Here is an 18,910-nt window from a genome sequence, read left to right as displayed (position 1 = left end):
AAGTTCCTAAAATATGTCCCTTGTAAGCAGCATATAGTTGGGTTGTGTTCTTTTACCCATTCTACCAAATGTCTGCTTTTTGATTGGAATACACAATTAATTTGCATTTAATTCCAATAATGTAGAATTTGTGTCTTCCATTTTGCTATTTGTTTTCTATATGTCTTAAAATTTTTTCCTGGCTTTCTTCTGTTGTTGCTTTTCATTGTGCCATGCAAATTGTTTTTCCATGGCTTTTAAACCCAACAAGAGAAAAAAAGTCACAATTTTTAAAATTAGACTTTTATATTATCAAGTTACCTTTACCATGCTTTTTTTAAAAATTTTATTTGAAGGATAATTGCTTTACAATATTGTGTTGGTTTCTGTCATATATCAACATGAATCAGCCGTAGGTATACATATGTCCCCTCCCTTATGAACTTCTCTCCCACCTGTCACCCCATCCAAGCCCTCTAAGTTGTCACAGAACCTTGGTTTGAATTCCCTGAGTCATAAAGCAAATTCCCACTGGTTATCTATTTTACATATGCTAGCATATATAGTATCCACTCCAGTGTTCTTGCCTGGAGAATCCCAGGGAAGGGGGAGCCTGATGGGCTTCCGTCTATGGGGTCACACAGAGTCGGACACGACTGAAGTGACTTAGCAGCAGCAGCAGCAGCAGCATATATACTTCCATGCTGCTCTCTCCATTTGTCTCACCCTCTCCTTCCCTGCCCCCCATGTCCGTAAGTCTGTTCTCTATGCCTGCATCTCCATTGCTGCCCTGTAATAGGTTCATCAGTACCATATTTCTAGGTTCCATATATATGTATTAGTATATGATATTTGTTTTTCTCTTTCTGACTGACTTCACTCTGTATAATAGGCTCTAAGTTTATCCACCTCATTAGCGCTGACTCAAATGCATTCATTTTTATGGGTGAGTTATAGTCCATTTTGTGTGTGTGTGTGTATAAACCAGCTTCTTTATCCATTCATCTGTTGATGGGCATCTAGGTTGCTTCCATGCCCTAGCTATTGTGAATAATGCTGCAGTGAACATTGGGTACCATGCTCATTAATTCTTCATGTGTATTCAAGTTACTCACCATTGTCCTTTGATTCCAGCCTGAAGTATACTCTTCAGTATTTCTTGTACAACAGATCTGCTGCTGAAACCTTGTAGTGAATTTTTCATTTTCATGATTGTATTTTTCGGCTTTTATTTTGTTCTTTTTCCTGATTTCTGTCTCCTTATTCATATTTTCTGCTTGTGAGACATCCATCTTATATTTTTCTTTACTTCTTTTGACATAGATTTCCTTTAGTAGTTCTTAGAACATGTTTAAAATGACTGATTTATAGCTTTGTTCACTAAGTCCAATGTCTGAGTTTCCTCAGAGACAGTTTCACTTGCCTTTTTTTCATGTGTATGAGCCATACATTTTTTAAATGTCATTTTTTTGTTGCTGTTGAAAGCTACATTTTAAATAATATGGCAGCTCTGCTGATTAGATACTCTTTCTTTCCCAGCATTTGTTTTTGTTACTGTTTGTTGCTGTTAGCTAGTTTAGTAATTTTTCAGAACTAATTCTGTAAAATATATATTCTTTACATTGTGTGGCCACTGAAATGTCTCTACTCAGTTAGCTTCGTGGTCAGCTGATAATTGGACAGTGGTTTCCTTTAGTGTCTGAGAAGAGTACGTTTCCCAGTTTTGTTTAGAGGCTCTGTGTGTATGTTTGTTGGGGCACAGCTTTAGCACTCGACCAGGAAATTTGTTACTTAGCTTTACCCTTTGTTCCCTGATAGTGCAGAGCTTCCAGGTTAGCCAGAGGTGAGCACTTGGGACTTTCTCAGGCCCTTCCTGAGCACGTGCACGTGCCTGTGTGGCTCTGGGCATACATTTGACCATATAGATTGTCAGGGATATTTTAGAGCTTTTCTAAGTCCCTTTTTTTCTTTTTAAACTTCTTGGTTAGTCTATTGTTGGTTTCATCTGTTATCCTCTGCCTCAATCAGCTATAACATGGTACAATTGCTTGCAGTTGTTTTTGACAAATGCCTTTGGGGAAAAGGCTTTTTTTTTTTTTTTGCACTGAGTACACTCTTAGGATAGCTTTGGGAGTGGGTCTTCCAGGAAACTACCAGACGTGTCAAATAATGAACAGTCCTCTGAGGATTCAGTAGTAAAGGAACTGTCACCCTTTTCTGCCCCTCTTGGGAAACTGCCAGGCTCCTGGTTTTCACCAGGCTTGTGGACTGTTGGTTTTCAAGTCTACGGAGGTGGGAGGATGGGAATAGGGCAGAATCGATGCCACAGAGTTTGCTGGTCTCATCAAGATTAGCCATCTTTCTTGAATAAGCTCTCCCCAGATTGCTGCAAGCCTTTGGTTAATTTCTAGTGTTAGAAAAATGTTGACTGTTTTGTCAGTTTTATTTTTTGTGTTACGGAGATGATTTTCAAATGTCCTTATTTTGATATTTGTACCGATGTCTTACTGCTGAATTTTCAAGGTACTTTTCTATTTAAATATGAGTCTTTTGTCAGGTATGTGATTTGTACACATTTTCTCCAAATCTGTCACTAGCTTTTTAATCCACTTCGTAGAATCTCTCACCAACTAAAAGAGTTTGTTTTGATGAAGTCTAGTATATCAGATTTTAATCCTCAGGATCATGCATTTGTTATTTCTAAGAACACTTTTCTATCTTTAGAGCCCAATGATTTTTTTCTATCTTCTACAAGATTAACACTATTATATTTTACATGTAAACCTATAATCTTTGAAATCAACACTGATATAGAATGTCAGATTTGAGTCAGTGTTTTTTTTTTCCTTTCCACATGTATCCAGTTGTTCCAGCACCATTTGTTGTAAAGACTTTTTTTCTTATTGAATCGCTTTTGCAATTTTGTCAAGAAATCAGTTAGCCATCTTCAAGTAGGACTGTGGTATAATTTGGGGGAGGTTACAGAGGGATGGATATAAGAAGATAAAAATCATTTTCTTATATAGGAAAATAAGTAGATCCAAAATGAAAAATCAAGATATGAATGTATTTAGAAATTGGGGTGGGATTTCACTGGTTGTTTTTCATATCATGCTTTATTTGATTTTTAAAATATGTATTTGTATATATTTGATTAAAATTAAAACAAAATACTATAGGATAATGCTAACACCTTACTTAGGGGAATGTCCAAAGCCTTAAATGTCTATATTGTCAGTTTTGAAACATTTTTTACTGTGGAAAGAATGCTCAGAATAGTACATGGAAAAAAGGTCCAACTTAAGTATTCAAAAGTACATATGTGCTTAATCACCCCTGTCAAAAATTAAAGTATTGCCAGATCCTCTGCTCTCTGTCTCTGCTGGGGAATTACCCTACTATGTTTTCTGGTACTAACTTTTTTGCCTTATATTTTTGCCATCAAAAAACACATTTTTGACATTATTTTTTCTGTTAATGAAATTTATACAGATTCTGGCTTTTCCAGCTTTATGAGATTTAGTCCTATTGTTGCATATGACTGTAGCTGATTAATTTTTGTTGCTGTACAGTATATTAATACTCCATAGTTTATTCTGGTTTTGGTGGAAATTTGACTTGTTTCCATTTTTAGATAGTTGTAAATAATGCTGTGCATTTACTTGTACCTGTCTCCTAGTACACACATGTACACCTGTATGTTTAGTAAATACCTAGGAGTTTAATAGCTTGGTTTTAGAGTGGAGAACCCTATGAAAAAGGAGCCTGGTGGGCTATAGTCCATAGGGTCACGAAGAGTCAGACATGACTGAAGTGACTAAGCACACAGAGTACATTTATGTTCTATTTCAGAGGCTATTCAACATTTTTTTTCCTGAGGTGTTTGTAGCAGTTTATAATCATCAGCAGAGTTCCTTTTGTACTGTATCTTCTGCAGCACTTTATATTGTTAATATTTAATTTTAGCCATACTAGAGGGTATGTTCGGAGAAGGCAATGGCAAGCCACTCCAGTACTATTGCCTAGAAAATCCCATGGATGGAGCAGCCTGGTAGGCTGCAGTCCGTGGGGTCGCTAAGGGTCGGACACGACTGAGCGACTTCACTTTCACTTTTCACTTTCACACATTGGAGAAGGAAATGGCAACCCACTCCAGTGTTCTTGCCTGGAGAATCCCAGGGACGGGGGAGCCTGATGGGCTTCCGTCTATGGGGTCACACAGAGTCGGACACGACTAAAGTGACTTAGCAGCAGCAGCAGCAGAGGGTATGTTGCACTGTCTCTTAGTGGTTTTACTTTCTATTTCCCTGATTGCAAATGTGATTGAATACCTTTTTAATGTGTTTCTGATTTCATAATTACTTTGTGTGTATTTCAAAAGAATGTGTAATCTTCAGGTTTTTGGGTGCAGTCATTTTGTTAATCATGTTGTTCAAAACTTCTGCATCCCTACCAGGTTAATTTCTGCATACTGGATCTATTAGAGAGAGACATTAAAATCTTCTACTGTGGTTATGGATTTGCTTTGCTGTCCATTTTTGTTTATATATTGGAATCTGTATGGTTGCGGAACATAAATTTAGAATGTTTCATGTTTCTGATGAGTTAAAACTTTTTGCCATTGTTGATTCTTGTTATCTTTGGTGATACTTTTTGCTTTGAAGTCTACTTTTATTGCGAATAACATAGCTACACAAACCTTCTTACAGTTAGTGTTTGTGTGGTTCGTTTTCTCCCTGCAACTATTTATTTTAAATTTTTCTGCCCCTTTATGTTTTACAACTGTTTTATTTATACACCATATCATTGTTGTTTTACTTTCAGTTCCATCTAACACTTAGTCTTTTAATTATAACATAAAAATTCATTCATATTTCATAAATTAATGGTTATCAGGATTTAAATTACCTTATTATGTGCTTTCTATTTATTGTGACTGTTGTATTATTTTTCTCACCAACGAATACTGTCTTTTTTTGTTCACTATTTTTATTACTTGTTCCTTTCCCCCCGCTTTTTTTTAAAACTATTTTCTCTGGTAGCCACAAATCTAATTTTTGTTTATTGGAAAATGCCTGTTTTTCATTTTTGAAGAATAGCATCACTGAACATGAAGATGTTCCAGTATCCACTTTTTTTCTGGTGATAAGTCAGCCATTAGTTGCATTGTCATTTCTCATATATAACCAGTCACTTTTTTTCTGGCTGCAGTCAAGGTATTTTTTGGCCTTTAGTAGATTGACTATGTATGATATATATGTAGAAGTGATTCTTTCATAGTCATCATACTTGGGTTTGTTGAGATTCTTGGATCTACAAGGTTATATTTTATACCAGATTTGAGATACGTTTGTTCATTATTTCTTTAGGAAAAATTATTTTGTACTTTTTTACTCTTCTTGCTCTCTTTGTTACATCTTATTGTACATACATGTTGAATTGAGTGTCATCTATTTTGAACTGCCTGATATGGTCCTACTGGTCTCTGAGACTCTTAATTTTTCTTCAGTAGTTTTACTCTGTGTTTTTTGGATTGAATAGTTTTATTGGTCTGTCTTCAAGCTCACCAATTCTTTCTTCTTTCATCTCTAATCACCTCCTTTTGGTGAATTTTTTATTTTAGTTATTTTTTTTTAATCAGCTTTTTCTTTCTTATAGTCTCTGTCAACTCTTTGAATGTGTGTTCTTTTACTTCTCATAATATACTTAAAATAGCTGCTTGGAGATCTTTATATACTAACACTTAGATTCTATATTCAGAGTACTCAGAATTGTATCTCTTAACACCCCTTTTTTCCCTGAATATGGATCACTGTTTCCTGTTTCTTTGCAAATTGTGTAGTTTTTGACTGAAAACTGAACTTTATGATTATGTTTTAGTGACTGGACTCTTAATGTTCTGAGAATTCTTGGGTGAAGTTTATAGACAGATTTTGAAGCTTGCTTATGGTTTACATATTTCTAGAGAGTCTGCTGATTCCCAACTGTTCTGCTGGACTTGGATTCTGTCCTCTGACATTTCAACCTTGTAGGGCTTCAGCTTTTGCTGCCAAAACTGTACACAGTCGAATGTACTCTGTTGAAAAAACATCACACTCACAGTAAAGCTCTGTTCAAGTGTGAGCTTTCTCTCTGGCCTCTGTCAACTTTTTCCCCTCAACTTCCTTCAGTTTTCCTGTGTGCATACATAGCTTTATCAGTCATTCAGTGATTTAGGCAAAGTTTATCCTGAGAATTTTTGTTACATTTCTTTTTTGGTTCTCTCACTGCCATGCTTTCTCCATTTAAATTTTCAGTTGCTTTTCTGTGCCTCAGTTCTGAGCCCTGAGATGATGTTATCTTTCTCCAGAGATAATTTTTGTTTGTTCATGCCACTTCTGGAGTCTCTAACATTCTGGGATAACCTTAATTACATGCTAAGGATTGAGGGTTTTTTTTTTTTTAATCTGGCTACTTAGATGTCTTCAGGTGGGGTTGCAGTGTATGCAAGAACTTTTTTTACTTCTGGTTCACTAGAGTATAATCCTTTAGGATCTTGACTCAAAGAGTGGGCAACATTTAGTTTGGTTTTAACCAGTTCTGAAACTTGCGATCTCTGTTTGATCCCACTAGCTCTAGAGCAATGTCAGAAATAGTGATCAGTTTCTCAACTGCATCATCTGGATTAGCAAATAAGCCCAAGGTAAAAGCATCCTTAGGTGCTAGGTTTATATCTCTAGGTCTCCATCTTGTCTTGGATCTTGACCTGATCATTCTTTACTATTGTATTAGCTTTTTGATGCCACCAAATTGACAGTTTTTAATATTTTGCTGTTTTTTTCTAGTAGGTCTCAGTGAGTCATTTGATAAATATTTCCTATTCTGCTGTTATTGCAGCTTTTTGAATTGACATGTTTGAATCAGTGGATGTAAATGATAGGATAATGTCTCCATCCCTTGGCTTTGATTTTTTTCTGTGGTGAATTCATTCCTAAGTGTGTTTTCTCCACGAGGTGGCAAAGATGGGCACTACCTGCTGTGATCTACGTCATTGTCATAGCGATTATTTCCACTGAAGAGTATACCTTTCCCAGTAGTCCTTGCAGGTATCATAAGAAGGATTTCAAATTTCCCATTCTGGCTATGTTGCTATCCATAATATAATAATGTTAGCTAGGAGCAAGAGGTACTCTGATCAGTCGAGGTATCATTTGTTGATCCCTTGATCCAGGGGCTTAAGATTGGTGCAGTTGTAACAGTTACATATTAATACTGTTTCCCAAAGGAAGATACCATTAGCATAAATAGGAAAAAAAATGTTAGGCAAAGAAGCAGATTGTTCTGTAACAGTTTTTATAGATTTATAGCATATCCTGAAAGATTTGATTGTATTGTTGGATCCAGTAAAACTACCTTGTAACACAATTTCATGAGAATTTTGCTTGACTGATAACTTGTTAAAATTATTTTGCTCAGTTGTGTATCTCTGAGACTGACAAACTGTGACAGGTATTTTCTAGAGTCACTGTTAGTAAAAGAATAAAAGAGACTTTTATGCCTCCTTTTCCTGTTGTTTTCAAAAGTTGAGAGACCTACATCAGTTGTTAATCTGCAATGACTCTTTCTAGGGATAAGAATAATATGGTATCTTTAAAATAGGGTTGCATCAGTTGGCTATTGCTGTGTAATAAATTACTCTAGAACTTGACATAAAACAAACATTATTAGAGTAAGTCTATGAATCAGGCAGTATTTCTCGTCTTGGTGGGGCTCGTTTAAGTCTGCATTCAGAACCAGGTCAGGAGAATGATTCTGCCACTATTGGAAGGGGGTTCTCTAGGATGGACTGGTGTGGGACATCTGGGCTTTCCTCTTGTCCTCTAGCAGATTAGAGTGGGTTTGTTCTCATGGTAGTGGCAGGATTGCAAGAGAGCAGCGACATACATGGCCTCTTGAAGCCTAGCTCAGAACTGACAAACTGTGACATTTGCTGCATTCTATTGATCTTCCTTAAAAGGTCAGGCCTGGAGTAAACAGGGCTGTGGAAAGATCTCTTGGTAGTGTTAGTCGCTCAGTCATGTCTGACTCTCTTTGTGACCCCATGGACTGTAATCCACCAGGCTCCTCCCTCCATAGAATTCTCCAGGCGAGAATATTGGAATGGGTAGTCATTCCCTTCTCCAGGGGATTTTCCTGACCCAGGGATTGAACCCAAGTCTTCTGCACTGCAGACAGATTCTTTACAGGCAGTCTGAGTGACAGGGAAGCCCATCTCTTAGTAGGGGAAACTGCAAAGTCTCATTGCCAAGTGCATGAATAATGAATGGGATGGTACAGAATTGGGGTTATTTTTGCAGATAGACTTTTGATTCATGCTGTAGAATTTTTTATGTTATTTTGTTCTAGATTGATCCCCACTATATTTCCTTACGAATTATGTTTAAGAATAGAAGTTGTGACAAGTGTAAATTAAATACATTGATCTGTCCATCTGTCAAGATGACTTATACTTGTTTCATGGAATGTGTCTGATGGGTTTTGTAAGCATTGTTCATGGACTGAGTTATCAATTGTAGGTAATTGTAATACCTGTTTTTAGTATTAATAGATGATTAATTTATACTGTTACTCTTTTGATTATAAATGACAGTTTCTTGTGTGTTTATTATTATCATTCTAACCTTCTTAATTTGACTTTATTTTGCCCTGCATATTATTCTTTGCATATTGTGATATTTTAAACAGATTTATTGAAGTACAATTGATATGTAATAAATCACACAGGTTTAAAGTGTGTAATTTGAATAGATTTGATATCTGTATATACCCATGAAGTCATCACAAGATAATAAACATATCCTTTATCCTCCGAAGTTTCCTTGTGCCCCTGTGTAATCTTTTCCTATTTATTGCTTATTCCCTAATGCACAATGACTGATCTGCTTTCTGTCACTTGATACATTAGTTTGAATTCTCTAGAATTTTGTGTGGATGAAGCTGTGCATTGTGAGATCTTTTTGTCTGCTTTTTTCCACTCGGCATGATTATTTTCACATACATCTGTGTTGCATGTGTCATTAGTTAAATTCTACTTTGTTCATTGTATATAACTTAAGGCTTTATATGTTGATCTTTTCCTCTCAGCTTTTGGCTGTTGTAAATAAAGATGACCATTTGTATGTAAGCCTTTGTGTGAACATATGCTTTGTTTCTTTGGGTAAACACCTACTAAGTGTTTGATATTTTAAGATATGGTGATAAACTGTTTTTACAAAGTGATTGTACCATTTTATCTTCCTGCATGTGTGTATTAGCATTTCAGTTGTGTAGTGATAACTCGATGTGGTTTTAACTTGCATTTCCATATTGACAAATGATACTAAGCATGTTTTCATGTACTTAGTTTTCATTCATGTATCTTTGATGAAGTGCTGCTTCAGTCTTCTGCCTGTTTTATAATTTAGTTGTTTCTTTGTTATAATTGAGGTTTAAAAAACAGATTTGTTTATTGGTGGATATAATTGACACTTTTAAAGTGTATAGTATGATAAGTTTATATATATACACACACACATAACATACACTCAGGAAGTCATCACTACAACCAAGATAATTAATATATTTATCATCCCCTAAAGTTTCCTCTTGCCACTTCGTAATTCTTTCTTTTCAGCTGCATCCCCCTTTTGGGTATGATCTAGATCTGCAGAATTTTGTATTTTGTGAAACTGAAACTCTACCATTAACGCACAATTTTTCATCCCCCCCAACCCTTAATCCTTGGCCGCCACCTTTCTGCTCTTTTGACTATGTTAAGTACCTTGTATGAGTGAAATCATACAATATTTATTTTGTAGTTGGCTTATTTCACTTAGTATAATGTCCTCAAGTTCATCCATGATGTAGCATGTAACAGGATTTTCTTCATTTTTAAAGACTACTTAATATTCCATTGTATGTAAATACCACATTTCCTTTATTCATTCATCTGCTGCTGAGCATTGAGTTTACTTCTATCTCTTGAATAATGCTACAGGACACATGAGTATATAAATATCTCTTTGAGATCCTTTTGTACTTTGAATTATTTTGGTATATACCCGAAACTAAGATTACTGGGTCACATGCTAATTCTGTTTTAAATTTTTTGATATACTGCTTTACTATTTTCTGTAATTGTACCATTTTACATTCTGCCCTACATTACACAAGAGTTCCAATTCTCTGTATCCTTTCCAGCACTTATTATTTTCTGTTCTTTTGGTAGTGGCCATTCTGTTGAGACAAGAAATCTCATTGTGGTTTTGATTTGCATTTTTCTTATGATTAGCAATGTTGAACATCTTTTCATATATTCTTTGGACATTTGTATATTTGTCTATTCAGATCTTTTACCTGTTTTTAAATAGGATTGTTTTTGTATTTTTGTTGTTGAGTTGTAAATGTTACTTACATATTTTGGATATTTAACCCCTTACCAAAAATATGATTTGTAAAAAATTTTTCTCATTCTGTAGATTGCCTGTTCACTGTATTGATTGATTCCTTTGATGAAGAGGAATTTTTAATTTTGAGGTAGTCTGCCTTGTCTATTTTTGCTTTTGGTGTCATATTCAAGAAATCAGTGCCCAAAAGTCAGTGTCATGAAGCTTTTGGCCTTTTTCTTCTCAGGATTTTAGCTGTCATGTTTAGGTCTTTGATCTGTTTTAAGTTTATTTTTTAATGTTGTGTAGGTAAAGATTCAACTTCATTCTTTTGCATGTTTTGATCCAGTTTTCCCACCATTATTTGTTGAAGAGACATCCTTTCCCTGTTGTGTAGTGTTGCATGGGTTTGTTTCTGGACTCACTCTTCTCTTTCTTTGGTTTATATGTCTGACTTTATGTCAGTCCCACACTGTCTTGCTTACTGTTGCTTTGTAATATGTTTTGAAATAAGGAAGTGTGAGACTTAATGTGTAGAAGCAAAACTGATATTTGTGTGTTGTTTTTATATCCTGCAAAATTGCTGAGACCATTTACTAGCTTTAACATTTTTAATGACTCTTCAGGATTTTCTGTGTTTAAGATCATATCATCAGCAAATGGGTAACTTTACTTCCTTGTTTCTAATTTGTGTTCAGTTCAGTTCAGTTCAGTCGCTCAGTCGTGTCCGACTCTCCGCGACCCCATGAATCACAGCACGCCAGGCCTCCCTGTCCATCACCAACTCCCGGAGTTCACTCAAACTCATGTCCACAGAGTCGGTGATGCCATCCAGCCATCTCATTCTCCGTCGTCCCCTTCTCCTCCCGCCCCCAACCTTTCCCAGCATCAGAGTCTTTTCCAGTGAGTCAACTCGTCGCATGAGGTGGCCAAAGTATTACAGTTTCAGCTTTAGCATCAGTCCCTCCAATGAACATCCAGGATTGATCTCCTCTAGAATGGACTGGTTGGATCTCCTTGCAGTATAAGGGACTCTCAAGAGTCTTCTCCAACACCACAGTTCAAAAGCATCAATTCTTCGGCGGTCAGCCTTCTTCACAGTCCAACTCTCACATCCATACATGACCACGGGAAAAACCATAGCCTTGACTAGACGGACCTTGGTTGGCAAAGTAATGTCTCTGCTTTTTAATATACTATCAAGGTTGGTCATAACTTTCCTTCCAAGGAGCAAGCGTCTTTTAATTTCCTGGCTTCAATCAGCATCTGCAGTGATTTTGGAGCCCAAAAAAACAAAGTCTGACACTGTTTCCAATGTTTTTCCATCTATTTCCCATGAAGTGATGGGACCAGATGCCATGATCTTTGTTTTCTGAATGTTGAGCTTCAAGCCAACCTTTTCACTCTCCTCTTTCACTTTCATCAAGAGGCTTTTGAGTTCCTCTTCACTTTCTGCCATAAGGGTAGTGTCATCTGCATATCTGAGGTTATTGATATTTCTCCCGGCAATCTTGATTCCAGCTTGTGCTTCTTCCAGCCCAGCGTTCCTCATGATGTACTCTGCATAGAAGTTAAATAAGCAAGGTGACAATATACAACCTTGACGTACACCTTTTCCTATTTGGAACCAGTCTGTTGTTCCATGTCCAGTTCTAACAGTTGCTTCCTGACCTGCATACAGGTTTCTCAAGAGGCAGGTCAGGTGGTCTGGGATTCCCATCTCTTTCAGAATGTTCCACAGTTTATTGTGATCGACACAGTCAAAGGCTTTGGCATAGTCAATAAAGCAGAAATAGATGTTTTTCTGAAACTCTTGCTTTCTCCATGATCCAGAGGATGTTGGCAATTTGATCTCTGGTGCCTCTGCCTTTTCTAAAACCTGCTTGAACATCTGGGAGTTCACGGTTTACATACTGCTGAAGCCTGGCTTGGAGAATTTTGAGCATGACTTTACTAGCGTGTGAGATGAGTGCAATTGTGCGGTAGTTTGAGCATTCTTTGGCCTTGCCTTTCTTTGGGATTGGAATGAAGACTGACCTCTTCATTTGTGTACCTTTTATTTTAATTTTTTCCTGTCTAATTGCTCTGGTTTGTACTTCCAGTACTGTGTTGATTAGAAGTAGCAAGTGTGGGCATCCTTACCTTCTTTTTGCTCTCAAAGAAAAAGCTTTCAATCTTTCACTAGAGTATGATATTAACGGTGGACTTTTCTCATGTGTTGAAGGGGTTTCCTTCTGTTAATAGTTTATTGCATGTTCCTACATGAAATGATTTTGAGTTTTGTCAAATGTTTTTTTTTCCATCAGTTGAGATGGTCACATAGTTTCTGTCCTTCTTTCTGTTAATGTAATGCATTTCATCAATTGATTTTTGTCTGTTGAACCATCCTTGCCTTCCAGGAGTAAATCCAGTCTGGTCATGGTGAATATCATTCAGTTTGCTGGTGTTTTGTTGAGGAGTTTTGCAAATGCTCATATATATCTGTAGTTTTCTTGTGTCTTTTGTCTTTGGTATTAGCATAATGCTGATCTTACTACCCTTAATGAGAATGAGTTTGCATATGTTCTTTTGTGTTCAGTTTTTTAGAAGAGTTTGAGGAGAATTCTTGCTTAAATAGTTGGTAGAATTACTCAGTGAAATCTGGTTCTTCATTTCTTCATTGAGAGGGTTTTGATTATTGCTTCAGTCTCCTTACCTAGTTATAGATCTGTTCAGATTTTTTAGTGCTTCATGATTTGGTCATCATAGATTGTGTGTTTATTGGTATATAATTGTTCATAGCAATCTCATAATTCTTTGGCATTCATTATAATGTCCCCTATTTTATGATTTTGTTTGAATAATCTCTCTTATTGTCTTAGTCTGAATAAGAATTTGTCAGTTTTGTTGATTAAAAACAGCTCATTTTCCCCCTGCTATTTCTGTTCTTTATCACTGCTTTATTATTATTTCTTTCCTTTTACTAACTTTTGGTTTAGTTCTCACTTAAGTATAAAGTTAAGCTGATGATTTAAGATCTTCTTTTTTTAATGTGAGCATATGAACTTTCCTCTTAGTACTGCTGTCACTGTATCCCATTAGTTTTGGTATGTTGTGTTTTCAGAATATTTTTTAATTCCCTTGTGATTTCTTCTTCGACCCATTGGTTAAGAGTTAGTTGTTTCATTTGCTGTATTTATGGATCTTCTTCTTTTCCTTTTGCTGGTGATTTTTAGTTTCATTCCATTGTGGTGAGAGAAGATAGTTGGCTTGAATTCAGTCTTAAATTTGGTAAGACTTGTTTTGTGGCCTACCTTACATATATTTTTGCTGTTATCTGCATTTGGGGTTTCATTCTGAAGCCGTTTCTAATTTGTCAGTGTTTAATTTTCTAAAATAAGTTCATGCCTTTTCTGCACACTGAAAATACTTGAAAAATGAAGACATTACTTACTGGAAATTTCAGATTTATAGAAAATTTGAATAGAAAGTATAGAGTTCCCACTCTACCCTTCCTCCCCCATGGACACTTTGTTTTCTGTATTATTAACAATTTACTTTAATATGGTACAGTTGTTAAAATTAGTGAACCAATATTGTTACCTCATTATTAACGAAAGATCATAGTGTATTTAGATTTTCTTAGTTTTTACCTAATGTTATTTTTCTCTTCTAGGATCCCATTCAGGATACTGCATTACATTTAGTTATCATTTCTCATTAGACTTTTTAAGACTGTATTTTCGATGACTTTGACAGTTTAGAGGAATATTGGTTAGGTATATTATAGGATTTTCCTCTATCAGAATTTGTCTGATGCTTTTCTCATGATTAGAGTAGGATTGTGGGTTTTAGGGAGGACATATTTGACATTTTAGTTTGCAGCTTTCTCTTAAAATGTACTTTATAAGATAAAACCAGCTCTATCAGTTACTTAAGTGTTTTTTCTGTATCCCCTTCCAGTATTCACCTAAAGAATATCCTAATTATATTATACTTTAGGTACAGATTTAAAGGGAACTTTCTGTCTAGTGTTAGTCACTTATCCCTGTCTGACTCTCTGCGACCTCGTGGACTATAGCCCACCGGGCTCCCCTGTCCATGCAGTTCTCCAGGCAAGAATACTGGAGTGGATTGCCATGACCTTGTCTAGGGGATCTTCCCAACCCAGGGATCATATGCCGGTTTCCTGCATTGCAGGCAGATTCTTTACCATTTGAGCCACCAGGGAAGCCTACTTCTTATTAAACTTCCTTATAAGATACTCCCTTTAAATAAGATAGTGTTTATAATGGCCTGGTTTGTCTCTTTGAGGAACAAATACAGTTAAAAGTGTGTTTTTCCCAAACTTTGAAATATAACTATGAACAGAGCAAGATAAAGAAATTAAACTGCTCAACTGTTACAAAGAATCAGCCTGCCAATGTAAGAGACCTGGGTTTAATCCCTGCGTTGGGAAGATCCCCTTGGAGAAGGGAATGGCTATCCACTCCAGTATTCTTGCCTGGATAATCCCATGGACAGAGGACCCTGGTAGGCTACAGTCCATGGGGTTGCAAAGTGTCAGACACAACTGAGTGACTAGCACACAAATTCAAAAAATTAGTTATTGTGTGTAATATTTGTATGTGCTTTTGTGAAAACATGCATATCTTTTTGTATTAGTTGGCTAGGGCTACTGTAATAAAAGACCACAGACTAGGTGGCTTAAACTACAGAAGTTTATTGTCTCACAAGTCTAGAGGCTAAAAGTCCAAGATTTGAATGTTAGGTTTGGTTTCCCCTCAGGCCTCTCTCCTTGCAGATGTCAGTCTTCTCACTATGTCTTCATAGGGCGTTTCCTCTGTGCTTATATCCCTGGTATCTCTTTCTTGTTAATTAATGTAAGAACACCAGTCATATTGGGTTAGGGCCCCATCCTTATGACCCTTTTTAACCTTTATTAGCTCCTTACAGGCCCTTTCTCCAAGGATAAATTATATTGGGAGTTAGAACTTCAACATACAAATTTTATAGGGACACAGTTCAGTCTGTAACAAGTTTTATGTAGTGCTTCTGATTTATCTCCCAGAGAACTTGCCATTTTCAGTATGTTTATTTTCTATGCTGCTCTCACAAATTACCACAAACTAGACTGCTTGAAATAACAGAAATTTAATTCTGTCACAGTTCTGAAAGCCAGAAGTCTGAAATCAGTATCACTGGGCAGAAGTCAAGGTGTCATCAGTGATGTTCTCTGTATAGGAGAATCTGTTCCTTTCCTTGTCCCAATTTCTGGCTATGGCTGCAGTCTTCAAGGCCAGTGTTTTCTAATCTTTCTGCTCTGACTTCACCTTTTCTGTGTGTCATCAGATTTTTCCATGTCTCCCACTTTGTAAGTGATTGCATTTAGGGCCCATGTAGATAATCCAGGATAGTCTCTCCATCTCAAAATCTTTAACGTAAATCACACCTGCAAAGACCTTTTTTTCCCTCTTGCCACATATAAAATAAACTTCACAGATTTGAGAGAGTTCAGTTCAGTTCAGTTCAGTCGCTCAGTCGTGTCTGACTCTCCGCGACCCCATGAATCACAGCACGCCAGGCCTCCCTGTCCATCACCAACTCCCGGAGCACACTCAAACCCACGTCCACAGAGTCAGTGATGCCATCCAGCCATCTCATTCTCGGTCGTCCCCTTCTCCTCCCGCCCCAAGCTTTCCCAGCATCAGAGTCTTTTCCAGTGAGTCAACTCGTCGCATGAGGTGGCCAAAGTATTGCAGTTTCAGCTTTAGCATCAGTCCCTCCAATGAACATCCAGGATTGATCTCCTTTAGAATAGACTGGTTGGATCTCCTTGCAGTATAAGGGACTCTCAAGAGTCTTCTCCAACACCACAGTTCAAAAGCATCGATTCTTCGGCGATCAACTTCACAGATTTGAGGGAGTAGGATGTGGATATCTTTCGTAGGACAGTTAATAGCCTATCATGCTAAGCATCTCATAGTAGACTTCTGATGTTCTCAGTTTGATTTATGGTTTACTTTGTAATAGGTCTCTATACAGTTTTGGATGGGTGAAGGCTGGTGGCAGAATATTTTCATCTCTTCTAAACATTATGTGAGAAACTGGACGTCTGTGTTCTCAGTGGGTGGTCCAAGAAGTATGAGCATCAGCGTGACCTTAGGAACTTCAGAAATCCAAAATGGTCAGCTGGACTTCCCTTGTGGCTCAGCTGGTAAAGAATCTGTCTGCAATGCAGGGTTCAATTCCTGTGTTGGGAAGAGTCTCTGGAGAAGGGAAAGGCTACCCATTCCAGTATTCTGGTCTGGAGAGTTCCTTGGACTGTATAGAGTCCATGGGGTCACAAAGAGTTGGTCGGATAGGACTGAGTGATTTTCACTTTCACAATCTTCAGTTCAGTCGCTCAGTCGTGTCCGACTCTTTGTGACCCCATGAATCACAGCACGCCAGGCTTCCCTGTCCATCACCAACTCCCGGAGTTCACTCAAACTCATGTCCATCGAGTCGGTGATGCCATCCAGCCATCTCATTCTCTGTCGTCCCCTTCTCCTCCTGCCCCCAGTCCCTCCCAGCTTCAGAGTCTTTTCCAGTGAGTCAACTCGTCGCATGAGGTGGCCAAAGTATTGGAGTTTCAGCTTTAGCATCAGTCCTTCCAACGAACACCCAGGACTGATCTCCTTTAGAATGGACTGGTTGGATCTTCTGTTCTGTTCTGTTCTGTTCAGTCGCTCAGTCGTGTCCGACTCTTTGCGACCCCGTGGACTGTAGCCTACCAGGCTTCTCCGTCCATGGGATTCTCCAGGCAAGAATACTGGAGTGGGTTACCATTTCCTTCTCCAGGGGATCTTCCCGACCCAGGGATCGAACCCGGGTCTCCCGCATTGGAGGCAGACGCTTTAACCTCTGAGCCATCAGGGAAGCCCTAGACTTGCTAAATCAGGAACTCTGAGAGTAGAGCCTATTCATGTTTGCATAATAAGCCTTTTGGATGATTCCTATGTACATTGAAGTTTGAGAACCAATTTTCTAGACTGTTCAGTTCAGTCGCTCAGTCGTGTCTGACTCTTTGCGACCCCATGAATCATAGCAAGCCAGGCCTCCCTGTCCATCACCAACTCCCGGAGTTCACTCAAACTCATGTCCATTGAGTCGGTGATGCCATGCAGCCATCTCATTCTTGGTCGTCCCCTTCTCCTCCCGCCCCCAATCCCTCTCAGCATCAGTCTTTTCCAGTGAGTCAACTCGTTGCATGAGGTGGCCAAAGTATTGGAGTTTCAGCTTTAGCATCAGTTCTTCCAGTGAACACCCAGGACTGATCTCCTTTAGAATGGCCTGGTTTGATCTCTTTGCAGTCCAAGGGACTCTCAAGAGTCTCCTCCAGCACCACAGTTCTAGACTGTAGAAATTATTAATGTTAAAACCATATTCACCTTCCTCTCCAGTGTTTTTTCTGCTTAATGGTAACACTTAAATTAGTCTAGCATTATCATCCACAAACTGTTTTCTGTGGAGACAGAACCATGTAGTACCAAATCTTAGTACTGTTCCTCAGTGAAATTAATTCATTTACTCAATAAAAGGTTGCACGGGACTCATTCTTGTCAGTTGTATATTTACTTCAGTTTAGTTCAGTATGTAGTCATTTTATAAAGTAACGTTACTGACATCCAGAAATGATAGGAATTTTTTCTCTAGTCTTTAAACATGTGAATTAAATTCATTACACTGAATTTTACTTTCCTACTTTCTGTATCCTATGTACATGTGGGAATACAATGTAAAATTTCTAATCTTTCATTTTGCCTACACTACATTGTTAGGCTTTTATTTTGTGCTATCCAGTGAAAGTACTGAAGTGAGATAAAGTAATTATTTTGCTCAATGTGTCCACAGTGTAGCTCAGAAAACCCACAAGTAAACAGTTTATATAGAGCCATCACTAGTTGCTATTTGAGAAATCACTAGTTGTAATTGAGAAACACAGCTTTACATAGTTGAAAAAATTAAAAAAGGATCTGCCCGGGAGACTAAACTAAATATCGAAAAAGTAGTATAAGGGTGTTAGCAAGGTTAAGGAGAAATAGAAAGTAAGTGTAGTTGACCATGTGAAAAGGCTGAGAGAGCTTAGGAGGTCTACTGGGAGTTGAAGGGGTTTAGTAGAAACATGAAGTGAGGAAGAGAGTAAAGATTGGAGAGATAGATGAGACTGAGGTCACTGATGAGTACTGTGAAGGACTTGAGGCATAGATGTCATTCTTCAGGGTAGCCATTGGAAAATGATTAGCTTACAGCATTTGGGAAGGATAAATTGAGTGGATAGTGAGTCTAGAAATACAACAGTTACACTAATCTGGTGAGAATAGTAATAACTGTGGGGGTGCTATTTTTTGAAAATAAAAATTCAGAAGAGTAACAAGCTGATTTTCAGGAAGGGAGAAAGCTGAAGTGTAGAATTCAGAGTAGGATATATTAACTTTTAGAATTTGTGGATTGTGATAAAATTAGGGGTAGGTAGACTTTTGACAAGTAAATTTTCAGTGGAGTGT

At 37.5% G+C, this 18,910-nt stretch overlaps 1 protein-coding gene across 12 annotated transcripts in view; it reads left to right on the top strand.

Moving 5' to 3' along the window:
* The window catches only part of ZNF644 (zinc finger protein 644), a 113,508-nt gene that overhangs the window by 18,206 nt on the left and 76,392 nt on the right, over positions 1-18,910 (top strand). The window lies entirely within an intron of this gene.

The sequence above is a fragment of the Moschus berezovskii genome, chromosome 4 (genome assembly GCF_049115385.1).
Source record: "Moschus berezovskii isolate FMDL1 chromosome 4, NW_MosBer_1.0, whole genome shotgun sequence".
NCBI lineage: Eukaryota > Metazoa > Chordata > Mammalia > Artiodactyla > Moschidae > Moschus > Moschus berezovskii.
The sequence above is the reverse complement of the archived record's forward strand: the minus strand, read 5'-3'. Positions and strand labels throughout refer to the sequence as shown.